Source organism: Alexandromys fortis, unplaced genomic scaffold (assembly GCF_014885135.2).
Source record: "Alexandromys fortis isolate MF-2015 unplaced genomic scaffold, M_Fortis_MF-2015_v1.1 scaffold_103, whole genome shotgun sequence".
Classification (NCBI taxonomy): Eukaryota; Metazoa; Chordata; class Mammalia; order Rodentia; family Cricetidae; genus Alexandromys; species Alexandromys fortis.
In genome coordinates, this window is record NW_026067978.1 from 5,702,889 (window position 1) to 5,722,967 (window position 20,079).

Sequence of the window (20,079 nt, forward strand, 5' to 3'; positions counted from 1 at the left end):
GATGGAGGTGGGTGGTCCTTGGACTTCCCACAGGGCAGGGAAACTTGATTGCTCTTTGGGCTAAGGAGGGAGGGAGACTTGATTGGGGGAGGGGGAGGGAAATGGGAGGCAGTGGCGGGGAAGAATCAGAAATCTTTAATAAATAAATAAAAATTAAAAAAAAAAAAAAAACCAAGCCTGCAGCCCTGACAATAGGGGCAGATCCTTGCGGGTTTCTGGCCAGCCAGTCTAGCTAAAACTGTGAGCCCCAGGTTTATTGAGAGACCCTGTCTCAAAAAGTAAGGTAGAAAAATCATTGAAGAAGACACCTGATTTCAACCTCTGCACCCACACACATACTTACAAGCAGACTGTCATCAACTTGTGCACACACAGAGAGGCATACACCACACACACACACACACAAGACACATTCCCCCACAAACACGCACAAATGCATGTTCACACACAGACATTCACCACATAAATCTACCTGCATTTACACACATGCATGCACACCCACATAGGCATGTACACACAGGCATAAACACATTGAAGCACATACATACACACAGATGCATGCACTCTCGGGCATATACCACACACACATGCATGCAGAAACACAGGCATGCACACACACAGGCATACATCATCTACACAAATGCATGCACACACACATGCATGTACACATATGCATACACACAGAGAAACAGACATGTACACAAAAACGTATACCTCACACAGATACACACATAGGCATACACCACACACATGCATACACACATATACATACATACATAATGAGGTATATGCCACAGATACATACATGTACATATACACACAGGCATATTCCACACAGTCATACATGTACACACACAAAGGTACACACAACACACAACAACAATAATAAGCTTGTTAAAGTAAGTGCTAAGGTACGGGGAATTAAAGTGTCTGGAGACTGTTTCTCTGAGGACCTGCTCAGCAAGCAGGCTCCGGCCTGCCTGGAGCTGAGAGACATGATAACCAAGTGCAAACACAGGCACACAGGCTGCTGGAGAAAGACTTCCCGCCTTAGGGCTCCCAAGGTCTCGGGGAACAGCTTGTGCCTCTGGCTTATGGTAAATGAAGAGAACATGGGTGAGAGACAGCACTGAAGAGGTGGGCCAAGGCCAGATGGCAGAGGACCCGTGGCCATGGCATCGATGTGGGGTGTTACTCTAGATCAATGGATAGCCATCCCGTTAGGGGGCATTAAGCAAGAGAAAGGTTGATTTGCATACTTAAATACTATCTGGGGAGCTATGAAGGAAATGAACTGGGGCAGAGAGGAGTCTAAGGCAGACACAGAAGGACCAGACCAGAGGCTTTCCCAGCTGTCCAGGGGAAATGATGGTGATAAAAATTATAAGGGCCGTGGTCATGGATACAGACTGCCCAGGGTTGACAGGAGCTGATGATGGAATGGATACATGAAGCTGGGAAGACGGAGGATGCGCTGACGGACACCAGAAGGAAAAGGTGTTTAGAGACTGTGGAAGGCCGGCTCCAGACAGTCAGCCCCGAATAGGTTCTTAGGGCTCTCCCTTCCCCACTGTCACAGGGAGGCACGATGAAGTCCGAAAAGGAGGGAGGTCTTGATGGGTTTGGTTTGTATGTTTGTTTTTCCTCTAAGGCAATGTAAGGGTTTATCTCCATTACCAACATGAATGACTTGGGAGATGGCCCCTGGCCATACCTGTGAGGTTTGTCTCGATTGATAGAGGTGGGAAGACCCTGTGACTCACTGTGAGTAGCACCATTCCCTGAGCTGGAATCCTGGACTGAATAAAAAGAGTGTGAGCTGAGTACCAGCACCCACCACTCTCTGCCTTCTGATTGAGTTCAGTGGAGCCGCCTCGGCTCCCCCTGCTGTACCTTCTCAGCATGACAGACCACACCCAAGACCTGTGATCCAAACTAAGCCTTCTCTCCTGGAAGTTGCTTTTGACAGGGTATGTTATCCAACAGGAAATGCCACTAAGACAGGAAGTGCCCATGGCCTGTGATATTCACAGCATCCCACCCCGCTTACATACAGTCTGAACCCAGTCCTTGCAGAACTGCCTGCAGCTCTCTTCTCAGCCTCCCCACCCCCGTGGGTTCAAGTAAGCTTAGCTAAAGAGAAGAGGGTGGGCAGGAAGGAAACGGGAAGTTATCATTCAACGCTCACAATGCTCCCGTTTATTCTGATCATCTACCATCTCCGCATGGACACTAATTATCTCCACCTGATGAAGATAATTACAGCCAGAGAGAAGTAGCAGGCGGCGGGGTAATGGCACTTTAGGGATGTCCCCGAACCCCATATCATGCATTCCCTCCCTCCAGCCCATTTGCTTATTGGTGGCCCTATAAACGACTCACCATGGGAACAGAGTGGCCAAGGAGGAAAGCCAAAAAACAACCAATGACAGCCTGATCACTGTGTTCCCAGGCTAACTCCATAGCAACCAGTTTGCCACCAGCAAGGAGAGATGGGAGAAACCTCCCCTTTCCAGCTTCTCCTCTCCCTCCTTCCCTGACAGATAGAACCTTACAAGCCCATTTCTCTTATTTCTCCCGAGGTCACTGGAGTGATGGGGGCAGATAGGGAAGCGGGGCATTTATAGAAACAGGCTGAGACATCAAGATCTGTCTGTGTTGAACCTACAAGCCCCTGCTGAGGCTCCAGGTTAATTGCTGCAAGGGACATTGTCACAAGGCTCCACAGACAGAAGTGAAGAAATGTGTGGTCCACTCTGTAGGTCGCTGGACTGGGGGTAAGGGATCAGCTCCTCCACACGCAGGTCCTCAGATCTCTGAACCCAGAACTTCTGCAGTCAGGCAGGGTATTCTGGGTATTTCACAAGCCTCTTTCTGCCTTCCAAAGAGAAAACCTCAGAACTAGATTCTGTCCGGTGAGGACGAGCTTAGGAATTCAGGAAACAAAGCCTGTGAGGCAGCCAGAAATGGTACCAGAGAGCAGCCTAAGCTCAGACCCCAGGGTCTGTCTCTGCCAGATAAATGCAGCCATAGATGCAAATAATTCATCTGAGGCCAGGAAAGGCAAAGGCCCTGACCTTTTCCTGGCTGTGAGGAAGAGCTCACAAAGTGAGGTGATTCCCAAGAGCAAAGCCCCCTTCCACGGCCTCCCTCTTGCCATCAGTAAGGAACACCAGCATGCAGGATGGGCACAAGATGTGTGATTGTAAATTCTTGGCCAGTGTCGTAGATACATGGACTGTTTGGGGGCACCAGAGTCTGTACGGGAAGATGGCAGAGGTTAGGTCCAAGTCGGTGTTGTTCATGTGTCTCTGTAACATTTGCCGGTCACCCAATGCAGAAGCAGTTTTCAGGAAATTGGTAACTGATGAAAATATTTCAGCTAACTGGAGGATAGACAGTGTGGCTACATCCATCTATGAAGTGGGGAACCCCCCCCCGACTATCGTGGGCAGAACTGCATGAGAAAACATGGCATCGCCATGAATCACACTGCACGGCAGATTACAAAAGAAGACTTTACCACATTCAATTATATACTTGTATGGATGAAAGCAATCTGAGAGATTTCATAGAAAAAGTAATCAAGTTAAAAACTGCAAAGCTAACATTGAGCTACTTGGGAGCCATGATCCACAGAAACAACTCATTGTTGAAGATCCCTATTATGGCAATGACTCTGACTTCGAAGTGGTGTACCAGCCATGCCTCAGGCGCTGCCAGGCTTTCCTGGAGAAGACTCACTAGGTGGTTCTTCCCACCACCATTGAGCAACTCACTCACCAGAGCCATGTCCAAGGGTGGTGTCAGTCCTTAGCCCCGTGCCCCACCTGTCTCTTCAGCTGACTTTGCTGTTTAGCTTTAAAACATTTGTAGGTGGAAATTAGGTGTATGTTCAGGAGGGTAAAAATATTTGAGTAAGACAGTGTGAGGTATGGCTAAGTAGTCTTAGACTAATTGAACCTTTTCTCTCACCTTGTCCTAATTAGAAAATAGTGGAACAGGGAAATATGGAACAAACTAGAACCCAATAAAGTAAGAATGACCTACAAGGTCTGGGTCGGCCTCTGAGCCCAGCCAGCCTGGGTAGTCCGGTCTTACTAAAGTGTCTGCACGGCCAGCACATAATGATGCCATTTGCTTGCCTTATACCTCTCTACCCTAGACTCTTGTGGCAATAATTCCATCCATCTCAGCTGGAAGAATTTAAACTCAGACACACTGAAGGCATTTAAATATCCGAAAGAGAAGAGAAACTGATGTGATAATACAGGCCTGCAATTCCAGCAGGCCATCCTGGGCTATACAGTGAAGATAAAAGCAACAGATGTAGAAAATTAGCATGGTTATTCTTACTTGGTTTTTGTCCAGTGTTTTGTGGTTCCCATTTGAGCCCCTTTGCCTCTTAATATGAAGGGGGTGTGTGCTTAAACAGTGGTCTGTCTGTAGTGTTCTTTCATCAGCGTTGTAAAGAGTTACCGGCTAGTGCATTGCAGGACAGTGACCTCAGATTCATACGGCTGTATGTCAGAAAAGAATGCGAGTTAAACTGGGAAGTTAACAAATCCACCTGAAATAGAAAAAAAATACATGGACTGTTTGAGGTCTCCCCCATCATGGGGGTTGTGGAGGGGACCCCACCCAAGGACTGCTTCACGTCTCCATCTGAAGCTGCCGATGGATGAAAAAGCCAGAGGCTGAGCATCCTGCTGAGAACTGAACCAGCCTCCTAACTCGGAGGAGAAGGAAGAGTCAATGCCTTACATGCTCTCACAATGGCCTGGAAATGTTCAAATGGATGTCGGGGCTCTGGATAGAAGTCTCTACTGTCACCCCAATTTCCTCGCTGAAGCTGGAGCTCCAGTCTTCAGTAAGAGCGAGGCAAGGCCTCTCTCTTTAGGTAGCTCTGGGGGTCTAAGGTGTGAGAAACAAAGACCCTCACTTCATACTAGAGATTCTCATTTCATAGTGAGAGTTCTGGAGACCTAGAGGGCTGAGATTGAGGTAGTTCCTTTTAGAATTCCCCAAAGCCTAGAATAGCAGACAGTAGTGACCGAGAGCAGTTTTTAATGTCTGAAACCCACACCCACCCCCCACATTCTCATTGGCTGAGGGATCAGGAGGACACACTCTTAGCCACACTCTAGCTCTGTCCCGTGTTGTGTATGTCTGTCTTCTCAACAAAACCAGTGTCTGTGTTCCTCTGCATTTTACACCCTGTTTACTTTAAAGCTTATCAGATGTTAGTAAGCTTTGCATTTGCGGATAGACTAGCAGGCAGGCTACAGCAGCAGCAGTCTGGGGTTTTCTCTTCGTTCATAGTTAGCTCTAAGCTGGCTCAAGGAACCTTTGAAATGAGCCATCATAGTTTATTACTAACGCACAGTTTGAACGGTTGAATGGAAGGAGAGACATTTTTATCCCACACCAGAATCACAGCAGGTTGTTTTCTGAAAGTTATTCCAAGAGGGGCTGTGTCCATAGCACCTGCTGTGTGGCAGGTGTGGCCAGGTGCTGCAGCATACGTCACTGAAAAGGTGGGCTAGCATCCCTCCCTTGGAGCTCCTGGTGCAGTACAGGGAGGTGGGAAGCAGACCTAATGGGAAGGCACCCAAGAGCATCAGCCCAGTTTCATGGGGCGGAGTCTGGCTTTCAGGGATGGACAGAATTCGGCCAAAATCATGAAGGAAATCAGAGGGTAAGTTCGACAGCACAGGATGGAAGTAGTCCTTGCTTTTCCTGTGCTGTGATCAAATGCCCTACAAGAAGCAACCTAATGGAGGATGGGTTTCACTGAGCTCACAGTCTGAATGTCCAGTCATCCGGACGGCAAAGGCGTGATGGTGGGAACAGCCTGTGACCCTCTCCTTCCACCTGGGTGTTCCCATCAGTTAGTACTCTGTGGAATTGCCCTCACAGACACCCCCAAAGGTGTGTGCCTCAGGAATCTCCTAGACATGTCCTGACCCAATCAACTTGTCGATCAAGTTATCTTCTGCAGCGGTGAACTGTGGGTGCATGTGTCGGCAACAGAGGGTGGCTCCTGCTTCATCCTGGATGCTCTTCACTGTAGGAATCTATGGATCAAATGCAGCCGGGTCCAGAGTGGGCTTGTGGGTCTGGAAGAGTTGTGTTTGCATAGATTGCATGATGTGTAGCTAGTACATTTAGACGGACTTGCAATACTGGGCTTATGTATTTTTTAAAAATAACTCTGCTCAATTTTTGGTTCTATGTGTAAAACCTGATTGTTGTGTTTTTGTTTTCTTTCTCATGTGTTGGAAAAATCAGGCCATGGGTGGGGGCTGCACTGAAAGGAAGCCAATCCCATCACTCTGTGTCCTGGGCTCTACCCGGGGGCGGCTGAGTCTGCCAGGCCCACATTTTCCCTGACCTGACCCTTTGTTGCTTTGTGAGCCTTCTCTGGAGATATAATATCTATTGACCAAGAAACCCAGTGTTTTGGCTGAAAGAATTACTGAGTTCCAGATAGAGAAAAACTAGAACACAGTTGACTGACTGGATGGCGAAGGCAGGTTCAGTTTCCTGTAAGGGGGTACTGATAGCTCTACTTCAGCACAAGGCACCACCATCCAACTGTGGCAGAAGAATGGTTTCTGCCTTGCCTGCCTTCCCCAGCTTTGCTTCAGAGACATGGAAGGTGAATAAAAGCCCAGTTACACTGCAGAATATGGGGACTGTCAAGAACACGACACAGAAGTCACACATCTAGATCCTGGCTGCAAATATACACCCTGGTGACCTCAAAGAGGCTCCTCCCAGTGAGGAGGGCAGTTACTGGTGGGACAAGCTAGGAGTCCCATCTTGAGGAAGAGACAGGATCAGTGCCATCACAGGCACTAGGAACAGAGCACTCAGGGACACTACCTCAGACCTCTGTCAGTCCACGGGTCTTACCGTCCCCTGATGATCCCAGCATGTCTGAATTCTCATCTAAAGTTTGCCTCCTCCTAAGTGTTAGCTTCTGTGGGGCTCCAGTCAAGCAAAATGTCCCTTCCCAAGGGCCCCAGGCACTGTGCTCTTAAAGGACCTTTAGTGTGAGGGACCTCTGCTGGGTTTCCTACTCTATAATGCTGTGTGTCCCCTTCCCCCTCATGACCTTAAATACCCTTCTTTTTTTAATTTATTTATTTATTTATTAATTAATTAAAGATTTCAGTCTCTTCCCCAACGCCGCCTCCCCTTTCCCTCCCCCTCCCCCAATCAAGTCCCCCACCCTCGTCAGCACAAAGAGCAATCAGGGTTCCCTGCCCTGTGGGAAGTCCAAGGACCACCCACCTCCATCCAGGAATAGTAAGGTGAGCATCCAAACTGCCTAGGCTCCCACAAAACCAATAGGTGCAGTAGGATCAAAAACCCATTGCCATTGATCTTGGGGTCTCAGTATTAAATACCCTTCTGAACCTATGCTTTGCACAGATACCTGTGAACCTGACCCTCAGACTAGGACCAATTGACATTAATATCAGCTCTACACTTTACTAGCTGTGTACGCGTAAAACATAAATCTCTGTGCCTTGGTTTCCCTGTCTAGAAAATAGAGATAATAAAACCTACATTAATTGAGATGCTGCCCTAGCTTGCCTCTCCATTGCTGTGATAAGACGCTGACCAAAAGCAACCTGATAATGAAAGAATTTATTCCAGCTTACCTTCCACATGATAGTCCATCACTGAGGGAAGTCTGGACAGGAACTGAAGGAGAGATCACGGAGGAGTATTGTTCACTGGCTTTCTCGCCATGACTTTCTCAGTTTGCTTTCTTACACCCGAAACCTCCTGCCCAGGGGCGGCACTGCCCACAGCAGGCTCTCCCAACCCTGATATCGATCATTAATCAAGAACATGCTCCACAGACTTGCCTGCAGGATACATTGTTGTGGGCAATTCCGTAATTGATAGCCCCTCTTCCCAGATGACTCTGGCTTGTTTCGAAGTTGAACCGAAGCCAAGCAGCACCGAGTTGCAGGGCAAAATTACACAGTTCCCGGGGAGGCCAAGGTCCTCCTCCGCCAGGACTCACACACAGTAAATACTGCATGTGCCGTGTCTGTCATTGTCACCTGAAGCCTCTCTGCTTCCACCTTACACCCTTCAGCTCTGAACTCTAGTCACCCAGTTCCATGACCCAAGGAAAAAGAGACTGGAACCTCTTCTCTGTGGCTCACAGGAAACTATACATGAGGAAGGCATATGTGCCTGTAATCCCATGACTTGGGCAAGCAGAGATGAGAGGATTGAGAGTTCCAAGTTAGTGTGTGTGGCAGAGTGAAGCCTTTTGTCTCAACGAAAACAAAGAGCCAGGCAGAGGCAATACAGGTTCCAAACACCCAGCATGCTTGCTGGTTGAGCGCAAGCCTTTAACAGCAGCTTTCCCAGGACTGGATCATTGCTTGCATTTTATGCAGAAAGCAGTAGAAGGAAGAGATTTCCAAGATCTTACCAGCCACCTGGGTAACTCAGGACAGCACAGGATGAATCTGAATTACCGCCATCTTCTAAGCCCAGCAATCTTCCTAACAATAATTGAGGAATCCCGGAGTCTGTTAGAATTTGTAAAAGAAAAACAGCTCTTCTACAGCATTCTTCTACAACATTCCTGAAGTCTGATTTCTCCCCCTCCTTTCAAAACAAGGCGGGGGAGTCACTTTGCTTTAGTTCTGGTATTCCATTAATGTGTGTATTTATGATACATATATTATTATATCTATTTACTGTTTTTCAAAAACCTTTCTTCTGAGGGAGGGGAGGAGGTGTTGGGGAGTATATTCCATCTCCACCAAGTGTGAGGGCAGCATGGACCCCTAGGGGGAGGGAGATGTTGAGAGAGAGCAGAAGCGAAGCCATTTTAGAGACACCAGCTTCTCTTCTCTAATGTAGCTATTAAGTGACTGCCAGCTGCTGTCCCAGCCCAGGGCTGCTGAGGACCTACTTTGAGCTGTTGTCTTTAGATGTGAGGTGGATGGGAAACCATTAGAAATGGCTTCAAAATTAAGGAGTTGGAAATAATAATAGAACACACGTCCTATGGAAAGATTTGTGTGCGCATAATCAGATATACATAGAAGAATGCTTACCTTGCTGTTGTTCGACAGAGCTAGAACTAGCCCACATCCATCAGTAAAAACCTAGCAGAAAAGAGAAAGTGACGGTCCCTAGACTGTGGAAAAGCACACAACTATTAAGGTAACAGTGCTGTGTAAGGACTTTGGGGGTTCTGGGCTGAGAAGCAGAGCACACTGGTTACAAATTATAGACTCTTGACACGGCCTTGTGCTGTCTCTCTGGAACTCAGCAACAAGACAGCTGAGCTCTTGAGAGCCACTGAGTTGGGTCAAGAGGCTTTCTGAGAAAAGAAGTATTCTCTGGGGTGAGGAGAGGTTTCTGGAATTAGGGACTGTTCCTTGAAATATGAGGTAAGGTTTCTACAAAAGCAAAGAAGAGGAGGCATACCTTCTAGGCAGATGTCTGTGAGCAAAGGCACCAAGGTGGCGTATGCTGAGCAAAAGAACCTGTCAAGGCATTCCCATCCCCTCCATGGCCTCAGAGCTTATCGGTTAAATGATGCATGCCATATCATGATATCTGGGTGCCTGTGGCATACTATAAGGCCGTTAAGTGACACCTTAGAAAGCCCCAATTGTTCAGTATCACAAGCAGGAAATCAGGAAGCAACTCTCATTTGTGTAAGGCTCCGTCCATCCTGGATGGAGCATCATTAGCCATTCTGACATCTGGGATCCCGAGTCCTGTCAGATACCCCAGAAGGGGCTGATGATCACAGCCACTCAGAAGCCAGCAAGAGGGACATCAGCCAGAAAGACACCATGCCTTCTGTGGGGACACCAACACTCAACCTTCTATTTCTTGAAAGTCCCATTCTGGGAATGGGGAGAAAAAACAGAAAGGGCTTTATTTTATTCTGTGGTCTTTCTGAGGGGTGTGTGTGTGTGCATGCATATTTGTATTGATTATAAAAATTTGTACAATATTTGTATATTATGATTTATTGATATAATATCTATCACAGATAAAAGTAAAGATCCATTAAACCAGTGTTTTATGAATAGAAACAAGAAATACATAGAAATGGCATACTGATGGAGTGTCACATAATCTTTCCTGTGACCCCAGAACCTCACATCTGCTGGGCAACTACTCTACAAACTCAGCCCATGTAATATTCTCACGCACATATACACTGTATAATGTGTACATCAAGTTAAATGCGCCTCTCTCCTCTAGCACTTCTTGTGTTCTTTAGGTAAAGGTACTCAGGATGTTTTCTCCTAGCCTTTGAAATGTGCACACTGCACGATGTCACCCTGAACCCTGTTATGGTCAACAACACGCCAGGGCATCTTGCTTCTGTCTAGCTATCCGCTGATCATTTCCCCATCTCTCCCTCCTCTCTCCTCTCCCCGCCCTCTGGCAACCACTACTCTGATCTCACCTTCTGTAAAGTCAATTCTTTAAACTCCAAATATCTTCCCATTCTTGCCTTATTTCATTTAAGACAGGGGTCTCCAGTTCCTTCCAGGCTTTGGAAAATGACAGAAACAGTATTCCATTGTACATATGCACTACATTTTCCCTGTCCAATGAGCCATTGTTACACAGTTTAGTAGTTGCAGTTTCTTGACTCTTGTTCCTGATGCTATAAGGGGCAGGGCATGTAGCGTTTTATAAGCTCTGGGCTGAGAGTCATACTACAGGCATCATGGTAGATCTGAAGAAGCAGGAAGCATGTGTGCCAGCCTCTGAGTTTGCAAAGCAGAAGACCCAATGCAAGCAAAAAAAAAAAAAAATACAGTAAATACATAAGGTGGAATGTGCATCTGAGTGATTCTCAGAGCAGAATTGGTGATCTGCTTGCCCTCAGGGTTACACAGTCTCAGGCAAGCAAGCAGAGAGCAGGCAGGGAGGGCCGGGCGGGCAAAGATGGCAAGATGGCTCTGTTCAGGTCAGGTAGCCCACGTCCAGACACATTTGTGTTTGATCATAGATCTACCATTTAGTAAGCTCTAAAGCCACTCACAGCCTAGCCTTGGTTTCCTCAGATTGACAAAGGAACATCCGTTTATACTGACATCACGGGATCTCTCTTACATGGAAACAAATGGAAGCCGAAGCTCACACTCCTTGATTAGACCAGGGCTTCAGGTCTGAATTCGCTCTTTACCCTCCTCATTTTTCTGTCTGCTGTCCTGCCCCTCCCCCACCACCAGTTATTTTCCTGTCTGCTGTCCTGCCCCTCCCCCACCACCGGTTATTCCCTGCTAAGAGTTCTCTGGGCTGACCTGGTACCTGTGTCTTAACCTGGCCAAGCTCTTGGCCCCTCTGTCACCTGGGCAGAAACTGACTCCCTGTACCTTGCCTGCCTGACTCGACTCATCCATTCTCCCACCCCCACAGTGACCCCATGCTACCGAATCAAGCTCTCCTCCATTCCTGCTTTTGCCCCTGCGTGACCAGTTTTCTCTCCGCCCAAGACTGACAGAGACATGTTCTGTAGTCAATGAAGCACGCAGTGTGTTATAACGCTTCCAGGGGTATTCTTCAGCTGCCAGCTTTTGTTTGGGATGCTGTAGGCAAAACATGCGAAATGAGGGGGTTCCTGTGGCCATTTTTGCCAGTTTTAATCTTCTACATATAAAATAGCCATAGTGTGTGGTGGGAGGGCGGGGGGACTTCAAAGGTTAGATGGGACAGGGCATTTTCAGAACTTAGCCTGTGCCTGCTGTGTAATAGTCTCTCGCAGAAGGTGTATGTCCTCTCTCTTCCCAGGTAGAGATGCTAATGAGACTTATAGTCAATACTAAGATTCTACACTGTCAGTGTTCATCACTGTGTCCACAACAGAGGTCAGTGATTATTAAGCTAATGAATCCATTACTTATGTCCTTAATGAATCTATGAATCTATACGCTGCATTCTGAAAGCCATGCAGTTTCTCTTGTAATCAACTCACTTTAGATTTGGGGAAAAGCAAGGTCCAGAGGGCTCTCACGGCCCCGGTCAGTTAGCTGAGCATTTTATGATCTGGCCCTCCTCAATGAAGCAAGTTTTCCCCTCATGGGCATTATGTAAAAGACTATTCTAATGCTTCTATGTGAACAGTTTTCAAGCTCTGGAGGGATGGAGGAGAGGAAAGGAGGGAAGGGGAGAAGAGGGAGGGAAAGGGAGAGGGAGAGGGGAAGGGAAGAGGGGAAGAGAGTGCTCCAGCAAACCCTATACCAAGCCTGAGTGTTGAGAAGGGCTAGGTCACAGCTTTTGCATCGTGTTTTGTTTTGTTTGTGATATAGCCTTGGGGTAACTTCAAACTCCCATAGCTCATGTTGACCTTAGCCCCCTGGTTCTTCTGCAATTACCTTGGGAGTTCTGGGGACTGCAGGCATGCACCACTATGCCCAGTCTATGCAAGAATCCAGGGTTTCCTGCACACTTGGCAAGGATTCTACCAACTTCCCTACACGCCCCCCCCACTCCAGCCGCTGCCCTGTTCTTTTCCTTTAAAGACCGCCCAGAGTCCTCCTCCTCCTAATGCCAAGGGTCTCCGTGTTTAGTGCTTGTGTGGTGGCAGCAGAAGGGAAGCAAAGCCGGCTAGCCAGGCTGAGCCAAGTGTCTCATGTACATGACCTGCACAGAGGACTAAAGCGGGAGGGTTGGCAGAGAAGGCACATGTTCCCCACAGCTATGGAGTGCAGGAACTAGATGGGCCAGGACGGCTATCAGAAGACACAACTGTATCAGGCGGCCCTGAGCCAGGCCTGCCTTCTCAGGCCCAGATTCCAGTCAGAATGAGTTGATGGTAGAGAGTGCCACACAGCCCTACACCAGCCTGCCCTCTGAGGACCCAGGAGGTGTACACACAGCAAGAAATACCAGGCTCCTGCTTCCATACTAGCTAGATCAAGGCCCAGGGAATATCTTAGCTATGTCCTGGCCCCTCCTGCTATCTGTGGTGACCCTAAAAGATAAATGGTTATTGCTAGAAGGCCGTTCCTCATTCCCCATATGACCCTGGAGGGAAAATAAGAAACTGCTTCAGTACGTCACAGAAACAGCACCAGCGGCTCTCAGGGTACAGTGTATCCCAAGAAATCCCACAGGGATGAAGGGAAATTGTATTTTTTTAAAGATTTTTATTTTATTTTTGATTGTGTGTATATGTCTGTACATGCTCGTGAATGCAGGTATCAGCAGGGGCCATGAGAGGGTACCCACTGGACCTTGAGTCACAAACAGTTGTAGGCGGCCAAATAAGGATGCTGGGAACCAAACCCAGGTCCTCTGCAAGAGCAGGACATTCCCTTACCTACTGAGCCACGGACTGAGTCCAGAAGCTGTGCATTTTCCTAGTACAGATGCTACATCAGTGTTTATAGTATTGTCTTAAACTTCGCTTATTTTCCATCTGAAGAACTTTAACTCTGGCTTTAAGAGGTAACACAATGAGCAAGGGAAGTTCTTCATGGGGGTGAATTTTGCTTCACATCATCCCCCATTGACACAGCTGTATTTAGGTTTATAAGTCCTACCAGTATGTAACAGAAACAGATAAGTACACATAAGACTCATACAAGCCCGGCTCAGGGGCCGTGCAAGTGGCTCAGCTGGCAAAGTGCCTGCTGTGTGAGTATGGAGACTTGAACTTGGATCCTCAGCATGGAGATAGAAGCCTGACACAGTGAGTCCTCTCTGCATCTCCAGGGCCAAAGAGGGCAAAGACGGGCAGATCTCTAGAACTCACTGACCAGTCAGCTGAGTCAAACTGACCAATCCGGGCTTCAGTGAGCACTTGCCTATGAAACTAATCAATACAGGGTTCAGTGAGCTCTTGCCTATGAAACTACAGTGGGGGCTGGGGAGACAGTTCACTGGGTAAAAGCATTTGCTTTGCAAGCATGAGAACCCGAGTCCGAATCCTCAGAACCCAAGCGAAAACTACAGGTACAGCGAGAGCCTCTGAAATCCTGTTCTCCTGTAGGGAGATGGATGTAGAAAGGAAAGGCTACAAGAGCTTGTAGGAAAGCTTGATCAATACATACAGCAAACAAGCAGCAAAGAGATACAACTGCCTTGAGCAAAATGGAAGGTGAAGACTGTCTTAGGGTTTCTATCATGGAATCAAAACTCTATGTCCAAAAAACAAGTTGAGGAGGAAAGGGTTTATTCAGCTCACACATCCACAGCAATGTTCATCACTGAAGGAAGTCAGGACAGGAGGCAGGAGCTGATGCAGAGACATAGAGGGGTGCTGTTTACTAACTTGTTTCCCATGGGTTGCTAGGCCAATCCATTGGACCCAGGACCTCCAGCACAGGGAGGGAACCACCCCCAATGGGCTGGGACTTCCCTCATCAATAACTAATTAAGAAAATGCATTACAGCCCTATCTTATGGAGCCATTTTCTCAACTGAGGTTTTCTCCTCTCATTAACTCTAGTTCATATGTTAAGCTGACATAAAACTAGCCAACACAAGGAGAAACACCCAAGGCTGTCCTTTAATCTACATGCACACATCACATGAATGTCTTTGTTTCATTCCAGACATGAATGTACACACATTCTTACACACACACAGTGAAAGCACCTGAGTAAGACACTTTACCTGAACCACAGTCTTCCACATGCACACACATTCACACGCACACAAGCAATAAGATGGAGAGTAACAGGAGATGCCTGACATCAGTCTATGGCCTCCATGTGAAACTACATGTACAGGTATGTACAGAACTATATGAAAGTGCCCCCATTTCTTATTTCTTCTTCTTCTTCTTCTTCTTCTTCTTCTTCTTCTTCTTCTTCTTCTTCTTCTTCTTCTTCTTCTTCTTCTTCTTCTTCTTCTTCTTCTTCCCCTTCCCCTTCCCCTTCCCCTTCCCCTTCCCCTGCCCCTCCTCCNCTCCTCCTCCTCCTCCTCCTCCTCCTCCTCCTCCTCCTCCTCCTCCTCCTCCTCCTCCTCCTTCTCCTTCCTCTTTACCTTTATATTCCTGTACAGTCAAGGTTCATTCAACCTCATTTTGGTACAGTGCTCCATTTTTTTACTGTCATAGAACACTCTGATAAAAGCAACACAAGGTTAAGGAGTTTATTGTGGCTCACTGTTCAAGAATGCCATCCCTCAGGTCAGGGAAGTCAAGGGGCAGGACCTGGAGGTAGCTGGTCACAACCCATCCATTGTCAGGATGCAGAGATATTAATGCTACTGCTCAGATCCCCATCTCCACTTACACAATCCAGGCTCCCAGCCAAGGAACAGTGCCACCCACAGTGGGCAAACCTTCTCACCTCAGTTAATGTAATTCCCCATAGGCACGGCCAGAGAATGGTGCCACCCTCAGCATCTCCCAGGTGATTCTAGGTTCTGTCAAGTTGACAACAGCAAACATCTCCATGGATATAGTCTTTGAAGGTGGACTTGTGAGTTTCTCCATCATGAGGCTAGTCTACGTAGGACTGCTATGAATAGCCCTGCAAAATCCTTCAGTGAACATATGTGGCTTTCCTTTGGGTGTATAACTTAAGAGTGGAATTCCTGAGTCAAGTTATGTACATTTTCCTATTGAAGCTTCTACCAAGCTGTTTCATAAGGACCGCACAAATTTAGACTCTTGTCAGCAGAGCATGTGAGTTCCAGTTACTTCACATTTTCCTTTTTTATTCCATCCAAGTCTGTCATCATGCCGCGTTACGGCTTGACTCTGCATTTCCCTGGTGACAGTACTCCTTCCGTACCCAATCGCTGTTGAGTATCTCGTGTCTGGTACAAGCAACTTTCTAAGTCTCCATTAGAGCTTCACTTCCGTTGCTTTGACAAAACATCCTGACAAGCAGCATCTTAGGGAAGGAAAGGGCTTGTTTCGGCTCACAATTCCTACAGCCCATCACAGAGGGGAAGTCAAGGCAGGAACTCAAACAGCTTTGTCAAGAGCCGAGAGACATAAGCACATAAAGACTGCCTGATTGCTTGTGCTTTTATACTCAGCTACATCTAGACTCAGGGTTAGCTATAAATACATATGAGGAGATTGCTTGTGTTTTTACACTCAGCTAGATCTAGATTTAGGGTTAGCTAGATACATTTGAGGACCCTTCACTAGGGAATGGTGCCACCCTCAGCTGCAGGACAGATGAAGCGGCCAGTGAGAGTGAGGGCAAGCAGGCAAAAAGCAAAAGCCTCCTTCTCCTGTGTCCTTTTATGGGGATGCCATCAGAAAGTATGGCCTAAATTTTAAGATGGGTCTCCCCACCTCAAAGGATCCAAAAACGAAAATCCCCTGCAGTTATGTCCAGGTACTTGGGTTTTAGGTGATTTCAGATGGGGTGAAGTTGAGACCAATATTCGCCAACACAGAAGCCTTTACTTCCTCAGAGCTGGGAAAAATATTCTTCTGTCTCAGACAAACAAATGAAAAGGAAACATGAGAAGACAGATTGGGGAGGTAGCTTAGGCGGGAAAATACTTTTGTGCAAACATTAGGACCTGAGTTCAATATCTAGCACTCACCAGTATGGTAGCATCCACCAGTGATCCCAGCAACTGGGACTTGCTGGCTGGCCAGCCTAACCGGTGTTGAGCTCCAGGACAAGGAGAGATACTGTCTCAAAAAAAAAGTAAACAGTATCTGAGGAATGACTCCTAAGGTTGATCTCTGGCCTCTGTACACACACACACACACACACACACACGGAACGAAGGAGACAAGGTTTTTATTTTAACACGTGGATAGCCTACTGAACTTGTGTGTTCTACTTCAAGACTATCCTCTTCCCTGCTGTGTTCCCTTTTCTCGTGGAGCAGTTGTCACACACATGCAGGCATGTACCTGGCCCCTCAGTTCAGCTCCACTCATACTTCTGCATATCTTCACCCCACGCCATCCACCCCAATTCACAGAGCTTGAGGACAAGTCTTGACCGCTGGCACTGGGGCAGAGGCAGGACAATTGTACAGAGGAACTGTGTGCAGAGGCTCCTTCCACACTGGAATATACTGGAAACAGTGGTCTGTCACTCATAGACACTGGTGAGAAGGGACGGGAATCAGATCTTGAAAACGGCTTTGTTCAGAGAGTCGGCAATCTAAGACAGTGGACCCACGTTCTCTAAATCTGCCTTCTAGTTCCCCTCCAGATTATATAGGGAAGAGGAGGCAGGAACAAGGTCAGCCAAGTATTCAGAGTTCAGACTTACCTCCTCCAGTCAGGTGGTCAGCCATGTGGCTGAGACACCTGAGATATCCATGCTTCCCTCATGATCACCCTCTATCCTTGCCCCTCCTCCTGGTGACGTCTGGGTCCAGGCTCTTCTCAAAGTCCTATTCTGCTGTTGTCAACGTTGTCCTCTGAAGGATATCTGAGCTGGGGTGGGGGGGTCCCTCAGAACAGAGAAACCATTGCAGTATGCACATGCTAAGCGACTAACCACATGTGTGTGCGGGTTCCTTTTTATACTATGGAGTACCGGATGAAATAGGAAAGTGCCCGGAGCTGCTCCTCCTGTCCCGTTACTTCCACCTAGAAGTTCACAAGAAATATTGTTAACAGTACTTTCCAGATGTGAGATGCTGGGATCTCACAGAGTAGCAACAGCAGTGACATTTATCAAGGGTCCAGAGCAAGCCAATAACCAAGATTCTGTGTCACCCATTTTTATGTGTAGCGTCTCACAACACTGACCATGATGGATGATGTCTGGGACACCTGTGCATAGAAAAGGCATTCTTAGCAAGCCCAGAAAACTCTGGAGATTTCTAGAAAAAAAAAGGCAGGAAAAAATGAGTTGGTTTACTCTACATCAACCTAAAAGAAGTTGTATTTCAGAAGAGAGGGCAGGTGGTGGGGAGCATAAAGGAATTTATTTTGCATTCAGAACATATATACTTTATTTGCTTTTAACCTTAATGCAGGAGGAAAACTAGACTTGCATGGGCATAGCCTAAGAGAAGAAAATTGAAAAGTTGGGTTTTTTGTTAGTTCATTTTTAGCCACTGAGCCTAAGGGTTCGACTGAGTAACAGACCTTGGGGGGGGCAGTTAAATTAGGGGTGTCAACTGAGCCAAGAATCACCCAGCTCTCCACATGTAATAGACATAAAAATGATACAAAAAAAGCAAATTCATCCATAACCTTGAACCACAGAGCAAAAGCCGTTCTGTGCAAAATTCTCTTCCATTTCATCCTGCGAGTTTTCCATTTCTGTTTATGTCAACCATGATGAAGCCATGTGGCTCTGAAGAGGATAAACAAGGTTCCCCCACTGTGGCAGCCAAACAAAGCCCCACACTCGATAAATCAAAGCTGTGCTGGCAAAAATCGAATAAGTCCATCATTTGCTGAAACCTCGAAAGCCCACAAATTTATTTGAGCGCGTTTGTGAACAATACAATCCATCAGCATTAGCACGGGAATGTGTCAGGAGGGGACAGGGTCTCGGGACCCTGCTAGTTAGTAGAGGATTCCTCAAGAGAAATAGCATTTGGGGAGCCAGGGAGGTGGTTCGGTTGGTAAAGTCCCTGGCACACAAGCGTGAGGACCTGAGGTTGGATCCCAGCACCCACGGTCAAAGCCGGGCATGGAGGTATGTGAATGTAATCCCAGCGCTGGGGAGGCGGAGACAGAGGATTCTTGGAGTTGAGTCAGAGAGTCTTGCTGAATTAATGAACTGCAGGTTCAGCGAGAAAAACAAAATAAAATTTATGCCCTGGCAGTGCTGAAGCATGCATTGGCAGCCCGTATATGGCAGTTCTGTTGAACTTGTCCATATTGGGTTTCATGGTCTAAGTTGATGAGGACGACTGATCAGATCTCTTCCTTAAGAGGGCACCAGATCTCATTATAGATGGTTGTGAGCCATCGTGTGGTTGCTGGGAATTGAACTCAGGACCTTTGGAAGAACAGACAGTGCTCTTAACCACTGAGCCATCTGTCTCAAATACTAAAGTGGAAAGCAATAGAGGAAGACACTTGATGGATACCTCTGGCCTCTATAGGCATGAACACAAATTTATACACGCCTGTACACATACACACCACACACAAAGAAATGAGGGTGGAACAAGATCTGACATCCTTGAGCTCAGAAGTGAATTTTTAGTTTGGGGGAGCATTAAATAATTAAATATTCAACAACCTGGTCTATTCACTCATTCCCAGGGTCACAGCATATCCTATTCATGATGCTTATTCAGTGTGCCCTTGCCCGTCGCTTCTGAAACATTATCATATCCAAGAATCTTCCTAAGATGCAACTTCTATTAGTAGGCCTGGGATGAAGCAAGAGTTTGCTATTTTTTTCCATTTTTGTGTATTTCATTGCAAGTGTGCATGTGTGCATGCATGTCATAGTATGCACTGGGGGTCAGAGCACAACGTTGGGGATTTGGTTCTCTCCTTTCGCCATGTGCATTTCAGGGACCAACCTCAGGTCATCAGGCTTGGCAGCAAGCACCTTTGCCTGCTGAGCCATCTTCCAGGTGATGTCAGTATGACTGGTCAAAAGACTGTGGCCTTTGGAGCCGTAAAACCCAAGGTCAACTCTGAGCTGTGGGAAGAAATGGGCTGAATATTACCATTACCCCAGAGCCTGCCTTGGAGCCTTACTGCGTGTATGCTGGTAATTCAGGAAATGAGCAAGTTTCTAAAGAAATACTGCTTGGGATTTAAAGCTGCACATTCATTTTTATAAAGGAGACATGCGAAAAGTTTAACAGTGTGTTAATAAATGTGCACATAAGAATAGCTTCGGTCTTTGGGGAAATAAGGAAGGCATGATGAGAAGAAGAAAATAAAATGGACAAGAAAGTGTCCTAAAACACACTGCTAAACTTTTCTCATGTCACCTTAGAATTTAAGTAAATGTATCATCTACCAAAATGCACCAAGATAGTCTTGGTGTTTGTAGGGACTGACCTGATGGAGAAGCCGGAAGAGGCTTCATGGAGAAAACACCTTCTGGGACAGAATTTGAGGTGGGAGAATCGCTTGAGAACATCTGCTCAAAGCACCATGGGAGGCTGAGAGTGCCAGCTGTTGGCTGCCAGGAAGGAGGA

At 47.0% G+C, this 20,079-nt stretch overlaps 1 protein-coding gene and 1 pseudogene across 2 annotated transcripts in view; both read left to right on the forward strand.

Moving 5' to 3' along the window:
• Positions 1 to 20,079, forward strand: part of Gria1 (glutamate ionotropic receptor AMPA type subunit 1) — a 309,709-nt gene that overhangs the window by 236,501 nt on the left and 53,129 nt on the right. The gene's annotated exons all lie outside the window — the stretch shown is intronic.
• LOC126510913 (low molecular weight phosphotyrosine protein phosphatase-like) lies at positions 3,271 to 3,747 on the forward strand (annotated as a pseudogene).